General features: G+C 46.9%; 1 protein-coding gene and 1 long non-coding RNA gene across 2 annotated transcripts in view; both read right to left on the bottom strand.

Moving 5' to 3' along the window:
* Positions 1-18,573, bottom strand: part of LOC149441226 (uncharacterized) — a 117,960-nt gene that overhangs the window by 1,693 nt on the left and 97,694 nt on the right. The window lies entirely within an intron of this gene.
* LOC149441227 (uncharacterized) lies at positions 1,111-1,677 on the bottom strand. The gene is made up of 2 exons (XR_016307420.1): positions 1,536-1,677; positions 1,111-1,423 (listed from the first exon to the last, which is right to left on the bottom strand). It is a non-coding gene; the product is annotated as an uncharacterized LOC149441227 (long non-coding RNA).

Genomic DNA, 18,573 nt, shown 5'->3' with positions numbered 1-18,573 from the left:
GAAAATGAGTGCAAAAGAAGTAAGGCCGATGTAATGGACAACTTATAACAGATACAAAAGTTAGGACTCAGTACAGTACGGTATTAGAATGATGTAATCCACAACATAGAGTATATAGTGCAGGGGTCAGGAGTATGTAATGTACAACATGGAGTATATAGTGCAGGGGTCAGGAGTATGTAATGTACAACATAGAGTATATAGTGCAGGGGTCAGGAGTATGTAATGTACAACACAGAGTATATAGTGCAGGGGTCAGGAGTATGTAATGTACAACACAGAGTATATAGTGCAGGGGTCAGGAGTATGTAATGTACAACATAGAGTATATAGTGCAGGGGTCAGGAGTATGTAACGTACAACATAGAGTATATAGTGAAGGGGTCAGGAGTATGTAACGTACAACATAGAGTATATAGTGCAGGGGTCAGGAGTATGTAACGTACAACATGGAGTATATAGTGCAGGGGTCAGGAGTATGTAACGTACAACATAGAGTATATAGTGCAGGGGTCAGGAGTATGTAACGTACAACATAGAGTATATAGTGCAGGGGTCAGGAGTATGTAACGTACAACATAGCGTATATAGTGCAGGGGTCAGGAGTATGTAATGTACAACATAGAGTATATAGTGCAGGGGTCAGGAGTATGTAATGTACAACATGGAGTATATAGTGCAGGGGTCAGGAGTATGTAATGTACAACATAGAGTATATAGTGCAGGGGTCAGGAGTATGTAATGTACAACATAGAGTATATAGTGCAGGGGTCAGGAGGATGTAATGTACAATATAACTTATACAGTGTACGGTTCAGGTCTCATAATATTGGTATTCAGTTATCAGTGGAACATTAAATGTTTACTTGAGACAAGTTGCAGAGATCCCACACCGCTGCCTCCCATCTCCTGAGACTGCACTCAGAGTAAGTATCTCTGGGAGAATTGTTCTATCAGAGATCTTGCTAGACCCGGTCATGGGACAGAAGACCCAAATCACATGCCCCTGGTGCTTAGGTCTAATAATGTCTATGGTGAAAATCAACATATTGCTGCCAGCTGATCCCCAGAATCTCCATAAATCCAGTCTAGATACATAAATTGTGTCTGCAGCACAGAGAAGGAAGATTATCCGAGAGAAATCCAGGAATACAGGACGGGGAACACAGCTCAGGAAAGTGACCAGGGGATTACAGGCTGATATCACCCAGTCCCCGCCCTACTCTGGACCAATCAGTGAGCAGTATGGGTGGAGGAATGGATTTAGTGTTCATGACCCACCTGTGCTGATCTCTGTAGGAGTGTCCTCCTCTATAAATGTCCCCGTTATTCCATCCTCCTCCATAGACTGCTGATCATCCCTCACATACGCCTCTTCTTCTTCTGATTTTACCTCAACTTTTATATCTATCAGATCTTCAACCTAAAACAAAATAATAATAGAAGAGCTCATCTGTAAAACATAAACTTTGTGACATCACATAAAAAACAATCACTTCTGTGAGACCATATTCTAGATTCTCCATCCCACCAACCTTGTAACAGTGAGGGATGGTGTGATCTTCCTGTGTGGAATCCCGGGAATACAGAGGATGGGGACATCTCTCTGGTGGGTTCCTGGTATTAGGTGGCTCCATCATATCCTTGTGTCCTGCTGAAAACTCCTCCATCACTCCATACTCCTCATCCTCCTCTTTATACTCTTCTTTAACATCAATATTATCATCCCCGAGGATTCCACTCTGAAAGATATAATAAAACATTCATTGTAACAAACATGCTGTGTATAAATCACAACTACCAATAATTGTCATCATCTACCTGATGATGGTGAGGGATGGTGTGACCTTCCTGTGTGGAATCCCGGGAATACAGAGGACGGGGACATCTCTCTGGTGGGTTCCTGTAGCTGGATGACTCCACCATGGTGTCCTGGTACAGATCTTTGTGTTCTTTTAGAAGCTCTGACTCCTCCATCCCCCCATCCTCATCCTCCTCCTCTTTTATCTCTTCTTTAACCTCAACTTTAGGATCTCTCAGGTTTCCACTCTGAATATATAATAAAAATGACATCAATGGTAACAATGCAGATAATGTACAGATCCTAATGATACTATCAGTGATTGTTCCTCATCTACCTGATGATGGTGAGGGATGGTGTGACCTTCCTGTGTGGAATCCCGGGAATACAGAGGACGGGGACATCTCTCTGGTGGGTTCCCATGACTGGATCCATCTGTAGGAAACACACACACTGACTGAATCCATTGTTTCTATGTGTTTATCAGATGATGGGGGATCTAGGTGGATCCTCCGTACTGCTCTCTCCTTTACAATAAAGTCTCCTCTTACCCGGTGATGTGAGGGGCGGCTGATTGTCCATCATGACGTCCTTGTAGAGATCCTTGTGTCCTTCTAAATACTCCCACTCCTCCATGGAGAAATAGACAGTGACACCCTGACACCTTATAGGAACCTGACACACACAATGATACAGTCACCATCCAGACACATCCCTTGTCTGTTACTGGAGAATGTCCCAGAATTCCCGGCACCGCTCACCTCTCCTGTCAGCAGCTCAGTGATCTCTCTGGTGACTTCTAGAATCTTCTTCTTCTTTCTCTCTTCTATCAGGGAGGGAGGTGGAGGCAATGTGATGTCATATGATCTCCAGACTTCACAGGAGGAAAACTCTACATCTGAACACAAATAGTCACATCAAATGATATTCCCAGAATCCTCCTCACCTCTCCATTCAGGTCTCCATTTTATTAAAGCCCCACTTCAGGCTGAGGTATAATTCCCCCCCACAGGACCCCCACAGTACGCAGGTCAAGGAATTCTGACGTCATAACACAACGCAGGATCTACAGTTCTGATTTGCTTATGAGGATGCCAAGGGTCCCCCACATCCTAATACCATAGAATAAGAAGAAAGGAGCCAAATTATTATTATTATTATACAGGATTTATATGGCGCCAACAGTGTGCTCAGCGCTGTACAAAATGAAGGCAGACATTACAGTTACAATACAATTTGGTAGCAGAGGAAGCAGAGGGCCGGCTTGTTAGAGCTGACAATCTAGGAGATCATTCCTTTATGTCTAATACATTTTTAATTCCATCTGTTCCATGTTACATGTCAGTGATGATGATGTCACAGTTCCCATGGTAACCCCACGGGGCCATCCAGTCTTGTTGTTTCTGCTATGTTAGCCTTCAGTTCCATCCTTTCCCATATATCTTCATTTATGTCCTTTTCTAGCTCTCCTGTACCTGATGCCAGTTACCTACAAACCAGTTTTGATGCCAAACTTCGATTTAGGATTTGTCAGTCTTTGGTCTACAATGCCATTTTAGTCATCTGAATTATTTTAGTTTTAGTCGTATTTTAGTCGACTCAAATAGTTTAGTCAACAAAATGAACACGGCTTGAAACTGCAGCCAAGGGCCGGAAACAGCCCTTTGCTTGCCTTTATCTAGCCCCTGGGGCACTATTCCCCCCATTGACACCAATGATGGGGCATCATTTCTGACTCTTACACCAACAATAGATCACTATCTCCCCCCCACCAATACCACCGATGGGGCACTATTCCTTCCACTGACATCAGCCACAGGTCACTATTCCCCCAATGACACCAATGATGGGACACTGTTTACTCCCACTGATGCCAGGATGTATTCTACTATCACTGTCCACAGTCAGACCCCCTGAAGTCTGAAGACAGTAAACTGGCCCTTTGTTTAGAAAGTTTGGAGACCCCGCTATATGATATCATTTTATCGGTCATTCCTAGAGGGACATTGGGAGGAGGAGCTGTGAGGTCAGTGTGATGTCATAGGATTCTCTGACTCTGGATGGAGGGACATTGGGAGGAGGAGCTGTGAGGTCAGTGTGATGTCATAGGATTCTCTGACTCTGGATGGAGGGACATTGGGAGGAGGAGCTGTGAGGTCAGTGTGATGTCATAGGATTCTCTGACTCTGGATGGAGAGACATTGGGAGGAGCAGCTGTGAGGTCGGTGTGATGTCATAGGATTCTCTGACTCTGGATGGAGGGACATTGGGAGGAGGAGCTGTGAGGTCAGTGTGATGTCATAGGATTCTCTGACTCTGGATGGAGGGACATTGGGAGGAGGAGCTGTGAGGTCAGTGTGATGTCATAGGATTCTCTGACTCTGGATGGAGGGACATTGGGAGGAGCTGTGAGGTCAGTGTGATGTCATAGGACATATAGACTCTGGATGGAGGGACATTGGGAGGAGGAGTTGTGAGGTCAGTGTGATATTTTAGGATTCTCCATCCCCCGCAACTAATAAAAGTGATATAATCCATTAGTATAGACTGATGAGGTGAGAAGGTGACACCTCTCCACAATGAGGAGAATGTTCCGGCCCCGGAAGTGGGGGAATGTTCTGCCCCTGAAGGGGTTCATCTGGGTTCCCACACTATATATGTGTGTATCATCATCTGCTGGAGATAAAAGACATCACAGTGACTATGGAGGAAGAGGATGGACATGACTATGGAGGAAGAGGACAGACATGACTATGGAGGAAGAGGACGGACATGACTATGGAGGAAGAGGACGGACATGACTATGGAGGAAGAGGACGGACGTGACTATGGAGGAAGAGGACGGACGTGACTATGGAGGAAGAGGACGGACGTGACTATGGAGGAAGAGGACGGACGTGACTATGGAGGGAGAGGACGGACAGGACTATGGAGGAAGAGGACGGACGTGACTATGGAGAAAGAGGACGGACGTGACTATGGAGGAAGAGGACGGACGTGACTATGGAGGAAGAGGACGGACGTGACTATGGAGGAAGAGGACGGACATGATGGGGGGGTTACTGGGTGCAAATAGGAAATCTCCTAGATTGTAAGCTCCAAGGAGCAGGCACTCAAATCCCTCTTGTATTGATCTGTATTGTCTCCCATTATATTGTAAAGTGCTGAGAAAACTGTTGGCACCATAAATCCTGTATAATAATAATAATAACATCTTATTACCTCCTCTGCTGCCACTTCCACCAACGTCTCCTCTCTGCTTCCTCCTGCCTCACCTCTCACCCAGAACTTCCTCTGTGTACATTACATCACTTCCTGTCTGTACCTGACATCACTTCCTGTCTGTCTTCCATAGAGACTTCCTGTCTGGGTAGATGTGAGATTCCCACCTTGTGGAGCTCAGAGGAACTGCAGCCCCGAGAAGCGTCTGGTAGTGTGACCCCGGCCTTGTGCTGGGTGTGTATGGACTGTAGATCCTTATAGAGGGGTCACCTCCACTCCCACCAAGGGGGACAGAAATATATGACTGCCTAGTCCAGCCTTTCCCAGCCAGGGTTCCTCCAAAGGGTTCTCAGGGTTCCTTCAGCAATGAACAATTCCTGTGTGAATCTGTCAGATTACAAGTCCCCATTATCTGGGTAAGGGGGTGTCAATCATCGCACGTCGCTGACATTTATAAATCTAGAGCAGAGTATGAAATGTTCTGCAGATGACATTTCCCTCCCGGATTCCTTCCCCCAGACCCCACAGTACATAGCGCCCCCTCCTGTATTGTGGGGGGACTCTGGAAATGAAGTTTTATCGGCAGCTCAATGTGTGTCATTATCGGTCACTCTGCTGTCACCCCATCCGGTGTTCTCCCAGGTTTGTGTTAGTAGAAGAACATCATGTGACCGTGTATTCCTGGAACTCTTCACACTCAGCCGATGCGGGGCCGCTGCGTTTTTCAAAGTCCTGCTTGTTGCATTTTTGCTGCAGGTTTGGTGTGGTAAGAAAATGCTCCAAGAACGCCCCTCCCCATTGAAATCAATGGAAACCGCCGCAGAACAAACCAACAATGCCCCCACGGTGAGGGTTTGGTGCGGATTTTGAGTCACATGATCTTTAAGAAGTGCAATGCAAACACGGTAAAAACATGGCAGAAATGCAGCAAAAAGTCATACGTGTCCCGCGGATCAGTGTGGGAGGAGCCTTCATGTCACTTTTGTTGCAGCACATTCTACAGTGAGAATGGAAACAATTCATAACCCCTCCCCCACCTCAACAAAATGCATGCCAGACTCCTACACACTGCAAAACCAGCTCTGGCAGTGAGAGGGTTAATGTGGGCTAGATGGGATCCCTCTGCTGGGGTGACATTAGAGCTCCCCCTAGCTGCAGCCTGGTAATAACATTGCTGGGAGGTCTATTCATTTCTCTGCTCCATACTTCCCATCTTTATATCTGAATTCCATCTTTATATGAGCAGAAAATGAATGGAATAGTAAATCTAATCATAATCCCGCCCCCACAGAGTACTGCTCACCAAGTCCTGCCCCCACAGAGTACTGCTCACCAAGTCCCGCCCCCACAGAGTACTGCTCACCAAGTCCCTCCCCACAGAGTACTGCTCACCAAGTCCCGCCCCCACAGAGTACTGCTCACCAAGTCCCGCCCCCACAGAGTACTACTCACTAAGTCCTTCCCCCACAGAGTACTGCTCACCAAGTCCCGCCCCCACAGAGTACTGCTCACCAAGTCTTGCCCCCACAGAGTACTGCTCACCAAGTCCCGCCCCACAGAGTACTGCTCACCAAGTCCCGCCCCCACAGAGTACTGCTCACCAAGTCCTGCCCCCACAGAGTCTTGTTCTCCCAAGTCCAACACCCACAGAGTACAGACACATAGAAAGGGAAATGGGTGCTAATAGGCTGCAGGAGATCCGCTGAGACATAGAGAGGGAAATGGGTGCTAATAGACTGCGGGAGATCCGCTGAGACATAGAGAGGGAAATGGGAGCTAATAGGCTGCGGGAGATCCGCTGAGACATAGAAAGGGAAATGGGTGCTAATAGGCTGCGGGAGATCCGCTGAGCCATAGAGAGGGAAATGGGAGCTAATAGGCTGCGGGAGATCCGCTGAGACATAGAGAGGGAAATGGGAGCTAATAGGCTGCGGGAGATCTGCCGAGACATAGAAAGGGAAATGGGTGCTAATAGGCTGCAGGAGATCTGCTGAGACATAGAGAGGGAAATGGGAGCTAATAGGCTGCAGGAGTGTGCACAGGGTGTTATGAATGTGTCTAATTACACCCTAATCACCCTGTTCACATTGGCATTGTAGCTGTGTGTGGCAGTGGGGGGATGGGAAAGGTCCCCCAATGAGCAGCTGATAAGTGTGGAAGATTTCTCCTTCACTCTGAATCTGCAGGCAGGGAGATCATGTGTCGGGGGAGGGGATCAGAAACATCTCCTCTCTGAATGGCAGAGGGCCTCCATGTATGTATGAAGATTGGATTGTCTGTGTCCCACCAATCATTAACAGAGGAAACATCTCTGGAAATGGAAACCTCCGGAGAGAGGGAACATCAACAGAAATGTCGGCCAATCAGATGCAGGTAAATACTCTAAGCCACACCTATTTTCCTTAGATAAGGGGATTTTGGATATAAAAGGGGGAGGGGCTCTCAGACAGGGACTGACACTGGATGGTGCACACGGATCTTCACAGACACTCATCTGATCCTCATCTCCACTCTCCACCAATCCAGACTCTCCATACCAGAACAGATTCTATGGGGAGCAGCCATTGAGAATCCTCGGGGGCGGTCCTATCATCCACCACAGCTCTCCTCACCTGGTAAAGTATAAATGAATCTCTCCTCTGTGAAATGTCATCTCATTTCTGAATCTGAGGGATTTTGGACCTTCATAGTTTGTCTGATAGACATTTGGGGTTCAGTCCTCTTCCAAGGTGTCATCTCCACTAAGGAATCCAAGTCATGGAGAGGGGCGGAGTCAGTGGGAGGCGTCATCTAGACTCCATCCAGGTATTCTGCTGCAGAGACTGGAAGGTGACGGACTGATTGGGGGGACCTTGTTGTCTACCAGTGGAGTCTGAATGACTTGTATTCCCAGATGGTGGGGACTGGACCTCCTGAATGAAGAATAGGGAACCTGAAAATTGTCCTGGGCAGGAAGGGGGTAAAAGTGCCCGGAATTGAAGGGGTTAAAGGGCAAATATGACAAGAAAACATTCAAAATGCTGAACACAGCACAAGGCCGGGATCACACCATGAGACATTTCTCGGGGCTGCAGTTCCTCTGAGCTCCACAAGGTGGTGATCTCACTTCTACCCAGACAGGAAGTCTCTATGGAAGACAGAAAGTGATGTCAGCTACAGACAGGAAGTGATGTCAGCTAAAGACAGGAAGTGATGTCAGGTACAGACAGGAAGTCATGACAGCTATAGACAGGAAGTAGAGAGGCGACGTTGCTGGAAGTGGCAGCAGAGGAGGTAATAAGATGTTATGTTCTATTTACACCCAGTAACCCCCCGTCACGTCCATCCTCTTCCTCCATCATCACGTCCGTCCTCTTCCTCCATAGTCACGTCCGTCCTCTTCCTCCGTAGTCGTGTCCGTCCTCTTCCTCCGTAGTCGTGTCCATCCTCTTCCGTAGTCACGTCCGTCCTCTTCCTCCGTAGTCACGTCCGTCCTCTTCCTCCGTAGTCCGTCCGTCCTCTTCCTCCGTAGTCCGTCCGTCCTCTTCCTCCGTAGTCACGTCCGTCCTCTTCCTCCGTAGTCCGTCCGTCCTCTTCCTCCGTAGTCACGTCCGTCCTCTTCCTCCGTAGTCACGTCCGTCCTCCTCCTCCGAAGTCACGTCTGTCCTCCTCCTCCATAGTCACGTCTGTCCTCCTCCTCCGTAGTCACGTCCGTCCTCTCCCTCCGTAGTCACGTCCGTCCTCTCCCTCCGTAGTCACGTCCGCCCTCTCCCTCCATAGTCACGTCCGTCCTCTCCCTCCGTAGTCACGTCCGTCCTCTTCCTCCTTTGTCACGTCCGTCCTCTTCCTCCATAGTCACGTCCGTCCTCTTACTGCATAGTCACGTCCGTCCTCTTCCTCCATAGTCACGTCCGTCCTCTTCCTCCGTAGTCACGTCCGTCCTCTTCCTCCATAGTCACGTCCGTCCTCTTCCTCCAGTCATGCCTGTCCTCTTCCTCCATAGTCATGTCCGTCCTCTTCCTCCATAGTCACTGTGACATCTTTTATCTCCAGCAGATGATGATACACACATATATAGTGTGGGAACCCAGATGAACCCCTTCAGGGGCAGAACATTCCCCCACTTCCGGGGCCGGAACATTCTCCTCATTGTGGAGATAAATTCTAGTAATATGGTCCTCTAAACAAACAGCACTGACAATAAATAGACAAGACAAGGACCATCCTGACCATACATGGCCTACAAAGGGCAATGATGACACTACACAGGCAGCCAATGGGCAATCATTACACTATGCAGCCAACACAATGATGGAGTGCCGGGGTCAGGAGTATGGAGCATAGAGCCCCTTACATTGCTGCTCAGGAGGAAGAAAACATTCCCCAGCCGGCCATGAAGAATATGTTCCATCATTGGTGTCAGAGAGAGGAAAATACTGAGGGGTCTGAGGGAAGTAGAGGAGCTGAGGGGCTGTGAGGGTTTAGTAAAGCTGAAGGACTTAAGGGCCTCTGAAGGGGGAATCTGGGACCTTTTAGGGGGTAGTCAGGCTGCAGGGCTTTGGGGGAATAGGGGGCTGGAGGGCTCAGGGGACTCGGAAGGAGGGGAGGTCTCTGGGTCTGTGGTGCCCCCCACCTGTCCTTATTTTTCTGACCTTACAGAACTGGCAATCTTAACCATCTTTTTGTCTCACTGGTCATGTGATCTGTTCTGGAATATCAAGTAACATAGAGAAGGACATTCCTTCACTCAGTGAGCACTTGTTCTTAGAGGAGTCCTGATTCAGCTGCAAACCAGTTCAGAAACAAAACAAACCCAACAGAGAAAAGGGGATTTCTGATCCGACAGGACAAGAGGGTTCCAGGTCCTTCAAGATGTAACAAACATTAAACAGTCCAAACTAAATGTGTTCCCATGGGGGGAGTAGTCCTTAAATGTCCAGCAACCCTCCTATTCCCCCCTCACAGCCACATCCTATTATTGTGTGACCAATACCATCCAAATCATTCTTACTTTCATTTCCCAAAGTTATCCGTCTACAAGGAGACCTGTATAGATCACATGATGGCACCAATGAGGATGGAGGAGGACCGGAGTCACACGACTGAGAAGATACTAAACCTCACCCTGGAGATCATCTACCTGCTGACCGGAGAGGTGAGGAGGATTCTAGGAGGTCACATGACATCACTCTCATCTCTATTAATAAAATACAGACCTGACCGGAGAGGTGAGGAGGATTCTGGGAGGTCACATGACATCACTCTTATCTCTAGTAATAAAACACAGACCTGACCGGAGAGGTGAGGAGGATTCTGGGAGTCTAACATGATATTCCTATTGGTTCCCCAATACAGAGATTTCCTCTTCTGAAGTCAGGTGATCATATGACCATCACAGTGCCTCCATGTGACTCCCTAAACCCTGAGAGACACAACATGCAGAAGATTCTAGAAGTCACCAAGAAGATGATGGAGCTGCTGACAGGAGAGGTGAGCGGTGCCGGGAATTCTGGGACATTCTCCAGTAACAGACAAGGGATGTGTCTGGATGGTGACTGTATCATTGTGTGTGTCAGGTTCCTATAAGGTGTCAGGGTGTCACTGTCTATTTCTCCATGGAGGAGTGGGAGTATTTAGAAGGACACAAGGATCTCTACAAGGACGTCATGATGGACAATCAGCCGCCCCTCACATCACCGGGTAAGAGGAGACTTTATTGTAAAGGAGAGAGCAGTACGGAGGATCCACCTAGATCCCCCATCATCTGATAAACACATAGAAACAATGGATTCAGTCAGTGTGTGTGTTTCCTACAGATGGATCCAGTCATGGGAACCCACCAGAGAGATGTCCCCGTCCTCTGTATTCCCAGGATTCCACACAGGAAGGTCACTCCATCCCTCACCATCATCAGGTAGATGAGGAACAATCACTGATAGTATCATTAGGATCTGTACATTATCTGCATTGTTACCATTGATGTCATTTTTATTATATATTCAGAGTGGAAACCTGAGAGATCCTAAAGTTGAAGTTAAAGAAGAGATAAAAGAGGAGGAGGATGAGGATGGGGGGATGGAGGAGTCAGAGCTTCTAAAAGAACACAAAGATCTGTACCAGGACACCATGGTGGAGTCATCCAGCTACAGGAACCCACCAGAGAGATGTCCCCATCCTCTGTATTCCCGGGATTCCACACAGGAAGGTCACACCAACCCTCTCCATTACAAGGTTGGTTGGATGGAGTATCTAGAACACGGACTTGTGGAGAAGTTGTGTGGAGTTTTTTTTATGCGACTTTATAGTTTCAGACATTTTCTCTCATTTCCTTGATTTAGAGTGGAGATCCAATCGATATAGAATTTGAGGTGAAAGCAGAAGAAGAAGAGGCGTATGTGAGGGATGATCAGCAGTCTATGGAGGAGGATGGAATAACGGGGACATTTATAGAGGAGGACACTCCTACAGAGATCAGCACAGGTGGGTCATGAACACTAAATCCATTCCTCCACCCATACTGCTCACTGATTGGTCCAGAGTAGAGTCAACATTTGGCAATATCAGTCTGTACGACACAATTTATATATCTAGACTGGATTTTTTGGAGATTCTGGGGTTCAGCTGGCAGCAAAATGTTGATTTTCACCATTAGCGTTAACCTAGCCACCTGGGACATGTACTTTGGGTCTTTGGCCCCATATCTGGTTCTAGTAAGATCTCTGACAGAGCAATTCTCCCAGGGTTCCTTGCTCTGTGGTCTGCTGGCTGTGCCGGGTGGAGGGATATGTCTGTAGTGTCTCAGACCCAAGTCACTGAGTGCAGTCTCAGGAGATGGGAGGCAGCGGTGTGGGACCTACATAGTTACATAGTTAGTCTGGCTGAAAAAAGACATTCCATCTAGTTGAACCATTAAAAATAAAAGTGATAATCCTAAACCCACAGCTGATCCACCAGAAGACAAAAACCCAGCAAAGCACGATCCGATCTCCTCCTGCAGGGGAAAACATTCCTTCCTGACCCCCCGAGAGGCAATCGGATATTCCATGGATCAACTTTCCCTATAAATGTTATATTCTGTGTATCCAAGAAAGAATCCAGGACTTTCCTACAGCAATCCCCCCTTATGTATTATACATGGAGATCATATCCCCCCTTATGTATTATACATGGAGATCATATCCCCCCCTTATGTATTATACATGGAGATCATATCCCCCCTTATGTATTATACATGGAGATCATATCCCCCCCTTATGTATTATACATGGAGATCATATCCCCCCTTATGTATTATACATGGAGATCATGTCCCCCTTATGTATTATACATGGAGATCATATCCCCCCCTTATGTATTATACATGGTGATCATATCCCCCCCTTATGTATTATACATGGTGATCATATCCCTCCTTATGTATTATACATGGTGATCATATCCCCCTTATGTATTATACATGGAGATCATATCCCCCCCTTATGTATTATACATGGAGATCATATCCCCCCCTTATGTATTATACATGGAGATCATATCCCCCCCTTATGTATTATACATGGAGATCATATCCCCCCCTTATGTATTATACATGGAGATCATATCCCCCCTTATGTATTATACATGGAGATCATATCCCCCCTTATGTATTATACATGGAGATCATATCCCCCCTTATGTATTATACATGGAGATCATATCCCCCCTTATGTATTATACATGGAGATCATATCCCCCCTTATGTGTTATACATGGAGATCATATCCCCCCTTATGTATTATACATGGAGATCATATCCCCCCTTATGTATTATACATGGAGATCATATCCCCCCTTATGTATTATACATGGAGATCATATCCCCCCTTATGTATTATACATGGTGATCATATCCCCCCTTATGTATTATACATGGAGATCATATCCCTCCTTATGTATTATACATGGAGATCATATCCCCCCCTTATGTATTATACATGGAGATCATATCCCCCTTATGTATTATACATGGAGACCATATCCCCCCCTATGTATTATACATGGTGATCATCCCCCCTTATGTATTATACATGGAGATCATATCCCCCCTTATGTATTATACATGGAGATCATATCCCCCCCTTATGTATTATACATGGAGATCATATCCCCCCTTATGTATTATACATGGAGATCATATCCCCCCTTATGTATTATACATGGAGATCATATCCCCCCCTTATGTATTATACATGGAGATCATATCCCCCCTTATGTATTATTGTTGTGGTGGTTTATGTAAGGATATATATTATTTATAAAGGGCGTGTCCCTTTCCCTTAGATGAAATATTACAGTGCCTCCAGCCGTTAAAATACGGCAAATATTTAGTAAACCAATAATTTGGACACCTTGATAATTTGATCACCACTTATTATTATACCTTGAATTCTTCTAGCCAATATGATTTCGTACCATACACACAAAATTTGCCTTATAATAGATAAATATAAAAATTTATTTATGTACAAAAATTATATATATATTAACACAAAACACAAAAGACTGGTGATAAATGAATATTGGTACACACAATCAAAAATATATCCTACCAATGTAAGACACACTAATAATGTCTCTAACTAATTACATCAATCACAAATTTAAATGATATGATATTTATTAAATTTATTAATAATTAATAATCTCGAATATCTCAAAGGTTATATTCTTACACGCCGTGGCCATAGGCTTGCAAGAAGTAAGCCCTTGATATATGATACTCTGGTTATTAATATTCAATAAATTATGAAATATGGAAAAATTTATAATATGGCAATCAACAATTTTATTTTTTTAACAGTAACATAGTATCTGACTACATATATCTAACTATCCAATATTGTTGTAATACACTACGGTAATTTTTATGATTCTACACAACAGAGAAAGTAATGAATACAAATCAAATAAACATCTCACCACACCCGGACGTCAGACTAGGCAGCTCTCCCGTGGATTTAGCTGGCAGTGGAACGCCTTTAGACTGATATATAGGCAAGTGATAGATTCAATAGGGGAGAATGTAGGAAGTTATAAGTTTAGAGGTTTAAAGTTTTAGGAAGTTTGAAAAGATGGAAGAGTAGTTATTTCAGCAGAGATCTTCTTCAGATGTCAGGTCTTTCCATGAGGTCTTTATGAGGGTTTTTCTTCTTTTCATGAGGTTTTCCATGTTACAGCACATGGGCTTTTTATATCCACTAGTCCATTGTTCTAAGATACCTTCCCACCAGGCTTCCTGATTGGCTAGTTGAGAAATGTGTGTACATAAGCTATTTCTCACCTGCCCGCCAGGTGGCGGTCATGTATCACAGAACAATGTGAGTATTTGAGATGACTCATACCTTGGGTGGAATCTTCAGGTAATTTCAGGAATAAAATATACGGCTCTATCCAGATATAGCAGTGATACCTATATTATTCTAAATAGGGACCATGGAATATAGGTGTATATTCGGTTATTCCTCCTTGAAGTACCATCCTGTTTGTTTCCTGATAAGACATGTAACTAATGCTAGTTTATAATACATCTTACTTCCCATCATCTCAATACTCAAGTTAGTGATATATATAGTTCCCATTGCTGAGTATTTAATGGTGTTTTAAAGTCTATGACATCTTATTTATAATCTGTTTTTGTAGTACATTTTTGTAATGATATACAGTGAACTTTTAGACTTAAATGTCCTGAATTTCACCTCTTGGTTTCAGCATCAACATTTCCTCTGTGTAGGGGAAAAAAATTCTCTGTTTGCCTAGCCCTTGTATTGGACTCATGGTAAACAATTGTTAATGCTTTCACCCTTGGTGAACAATAGTAGATGGTAATAGTTTCAGAGGTTTGTTGGTTCATCACACTCTACAGGTTTTGGTTAAGCTTTCAAACAGTTGAGTTCCCGTCTCATTATTGTTGAAATGTTTACAAGTCAGAATCCTATGTGTTTGACTTTCTGTAGATGCATTCTTCTCACTTCCATATACAAATAGTCTTTGTTGACAGTTTAAACAGTCCCATTGTCTTGGAAAAGTCTTAATTCCCTGTTCTCTTCAGTTCTTTAACTAGAATTCTTGAAGGTTCAATCAAGACAAAATTAACTCTTAACATACGGTTCTGCTGAGCTGTTTGCTATATAACATTATGTCTTGATAAAAGTCATATTCTTGAGACATGATTCAAAAGCCCACAACATTATACATGGAGATCATATCCCCCCTTAATCTCCTCTTCTCAGTAGAGAATACATTCAGTTCCTCTAATCTTTCCTCATAGCTGATCTCCTCCATGCCTCAGTTTGGTTGCCCTTCTCTGTACTTTCTCCAGTTCCCCAATGTTCTTTTTGTGAATTGGAGCCCAAAACTGAACTGCATATTCCAGATGAGGTCTTACTAATGATTTGTACCGGGGGGAGGGGGGGGTGATATCTCTCTCTCTGGAGTCTATATCTCTCCTAATACAAGAGAGGGTTTTGCTCTCTTTAGAACCCGCAGCTTGGCATTGCATGCACTTATAAGCTTGTGATCTATTAGAACCCCCAGATCCTTCACCATTGACCCCCCCAGATCCTTCACCATTGACCCCCCCCAGATCCTTCTCCACAATTGATCCCCCAGATCCTTCTCCACCATTGACCCCCCAGTTGTACCCCCCTAGTATGTATGATGCATATTCTTGGCCCCCCCAAGTGCAGAACCTTACATTTATCACCATTAGCCCTCATTGGCCCCATAGCCCCCCAATTACACAGAGCATTGAGGTCGGCTTGTAAGTTGGAGACATCCTGTAAGGACGTTATTCCCCGGCCCAGCTTGGTGTCATCTGCAAAGACTGGAATGGGATTTATAATCTCACACCCCATATTGTTTATATATATATTAATAAGTAAGGGTCCCAACACTGAACCCTGGGGTACCCCACTAATAACACTGAACCCTGGGGTACCCCACTAATAACACTGAACCTTGGGGTACCCCACTAATAACACTGAACCTTGGGGTACACCACTAATAACACTGAACCCTGGGGTACCCCACTAATAACACTGAACTTTGGGGTACCCCACTAATAACACTGAACCCTGGGGTACCCCACTAATAACACTGAACCCTGGGGTACACCACTAATAACACTGAACCCTGGGGAACCCCACTAATCACACTGAACCTTGGGGTACCCCACTAATAACACTGAACCTTGGGGTACCCCACTAATAACACTAAACCCTGGGGTACACCACTAATAACACTGACCCTTGGGGTACACCACTGATGACACTGACCCTTGGGGTACCCCACTGAAGACACTGAAACCTGGGTTACCCCACTAATAACATCGGAACCTTGGTATACCCCACTTGCACCCCTACACCATTCAGAGTATGAATCATTACCCCTACTCTCTGAATACGATCTTTTATCCAGTTTTCTATCCATTTACATTCAGATTTTTCCAGCCCATAGACTTTACCTTACACATTAGCCGTGTGTGGGGAACTGTGTCCAAGTATACCACGTCCACCGCCACCCCTCTGTCCAAGTATACCACGTCCACCGCCACCCCTCTGTCCAAGTATACCACGTCCACTGCCACCACTCTGTCCAAGTATACCACGTCCACCGCCACCCCTCTGTCCAAGTATACCACGTCCACCGCCACCCCTCTGTCCAAGTATACCACGTCCACCGCCACCCCTCTGTCCAAGTATACCACGTCCACAGCCACCCCTCTGTCCAAGTATACCGCGTCCACAGCCACCCCTCTGTCCAAGTATACCGCGTCCACCGCCACCCCTCTGTCCAAGTATACCGCGTCCTCCGCCACCACTCTGTCCAAGTATACCACGTCCACCGCCACCCCTCTGTCCAAGTACACCACGTCCACCGCCACCCCTCTGTCCAAGTATACCACGTCCACCGCCACCCCTCTGTCCAAGTATACCACGTCCACAGCCACCCCTCTGTCCAAGTATACCACGTCCACCGCCACCCCTCTGTCCAAGTATACCACGTCCACCGCCACCCCTCTTTCCAAGTATACCGCGTCCACAGCCACCCCTCTGTCCAAGTATACCGCGTCCACAGCCACCCCTCTGTCCAAGTATACCGCGTCCACCACCACCCCTCTGTCCAAGTATACCGCGTCCACCACCACCCCTCTGTCCAAGTATACCGCGTCCACCACCACCCCTCTGTCCAAGTATACCGCGTCCTCCACCACCCCTCTGTCCAAGTATACCACGTCCACCGCCACCCCTCTGTCCAAGTATACCGCGTCCTCCGCCACCACTCTGTCCAAGTATACCACGTCCACCGCCACCCCTCTGTCCAAGTACACCACGTCCACCGCCACCCCTCTGTCCAAGTATACCACGTCCACCGCCACCCCTCTGTCCAAGTATACCACGTCCACAGCCACCCCTCTGTCCAAGTATACCGCGTCCACAGCCACCCCTCTGTCCAAGTATACCGCGTCCACCGCCACCCCTCTGTCCAAGTATACCGCGTCCTCCGCCACCACTCTGTCCAAGTATACCACGTCCACCGCCACCCCTCTGTCCAAGTACACCACGTCCACCGCCACCCCTCTGTCCAAGTATACCACGTCCACCGCCACCCCTCTGTCCAAGTATACCACGTCCACAGCCACCCCTCTGTCCAAGTATACCACGTCCACCGCCACCCCTCTGTCCAAGTATACCACGTCCACCGCCACCCCTCTGTCCAAGTATACCACGTCCACCGCCACCCCTCTGTCCAAGTATACCACGTCCACCGCCACCCCTCTTTCCAAGTATACCGCGTCCACAGCCACCCCTCTGTCCAAGTATACCGCGTCCACAGCCACCCCTCTGTCCAAGTATACCGCGTCCACCACCACCCCTCTGTCCAAGTATACCGCGTCCACCACCACCCCTCTGTCCAAGTATACCGCGTCCACCACCACCCCTCTGTCCAAGTATACCGCGTCCTCCACCACCCCTCTGTCCAAGTATACCACGTCCACCGCCACCCCTCTGTCCAAGTATACCGCGTCCTCCGCCACCACTCTGTCCAAGTATACCACGTCCACCGCCACCCCTCTGTCCAAGTACACCACGTCCACCGCCACCCCTCTGTCCAAGTATACCACGTCCACCGCCACCCCTCTGTCCAAGTATACCACGTCCACAGCCACCCCTCTGTCCAAGTATACCGCGTCCACAGCCACCCCTCTGTCCAAGTATACCGCGTCCACCGCCACCCCTCTGTCCAAGTATACCGCGTCCTCCGCCACCACTCTGTCCAAGTATACCACGTCCACCGCCACCCCTCTGTCCAAGTACACCACGTCCACCGCCACCCCTCTGTCCAAGTATACCACGTCCACCGCCACCCCTCTGTCCAAGTATACCACGTCCACAGCCACCCCTCTGTCCAAGTATACCACGTCCACCGCCACCCCTCTGTCCAAGTATACCACGTCCACCGCCACCCCTCTTTCCAAGTATACCGCGTCCACAGCCACCCCTCTGTCCAAGTATACCGCGTCCACAGCCACC

This window comes from Staurois parvus, unplaced genomic scaffold (genome assembly GCF_062004578.1).
Source record: "Staurois parvus isolate SC_StPar_1 unplaced genomic scaffold, SC_StPar_1.0 ptg001011l, whole genome shotgun sequence".
Classification (NCBI taxonomy): Eukaryota; Metazoa; Chordata; class Amphibia; order Anura; family Ranidae; genus Staurois; species Staurois parvus.
Note: the sequence above shows the minus strand (reverse complement) of the source record. Positions and strands in the feature narration are given on the sequence as shown.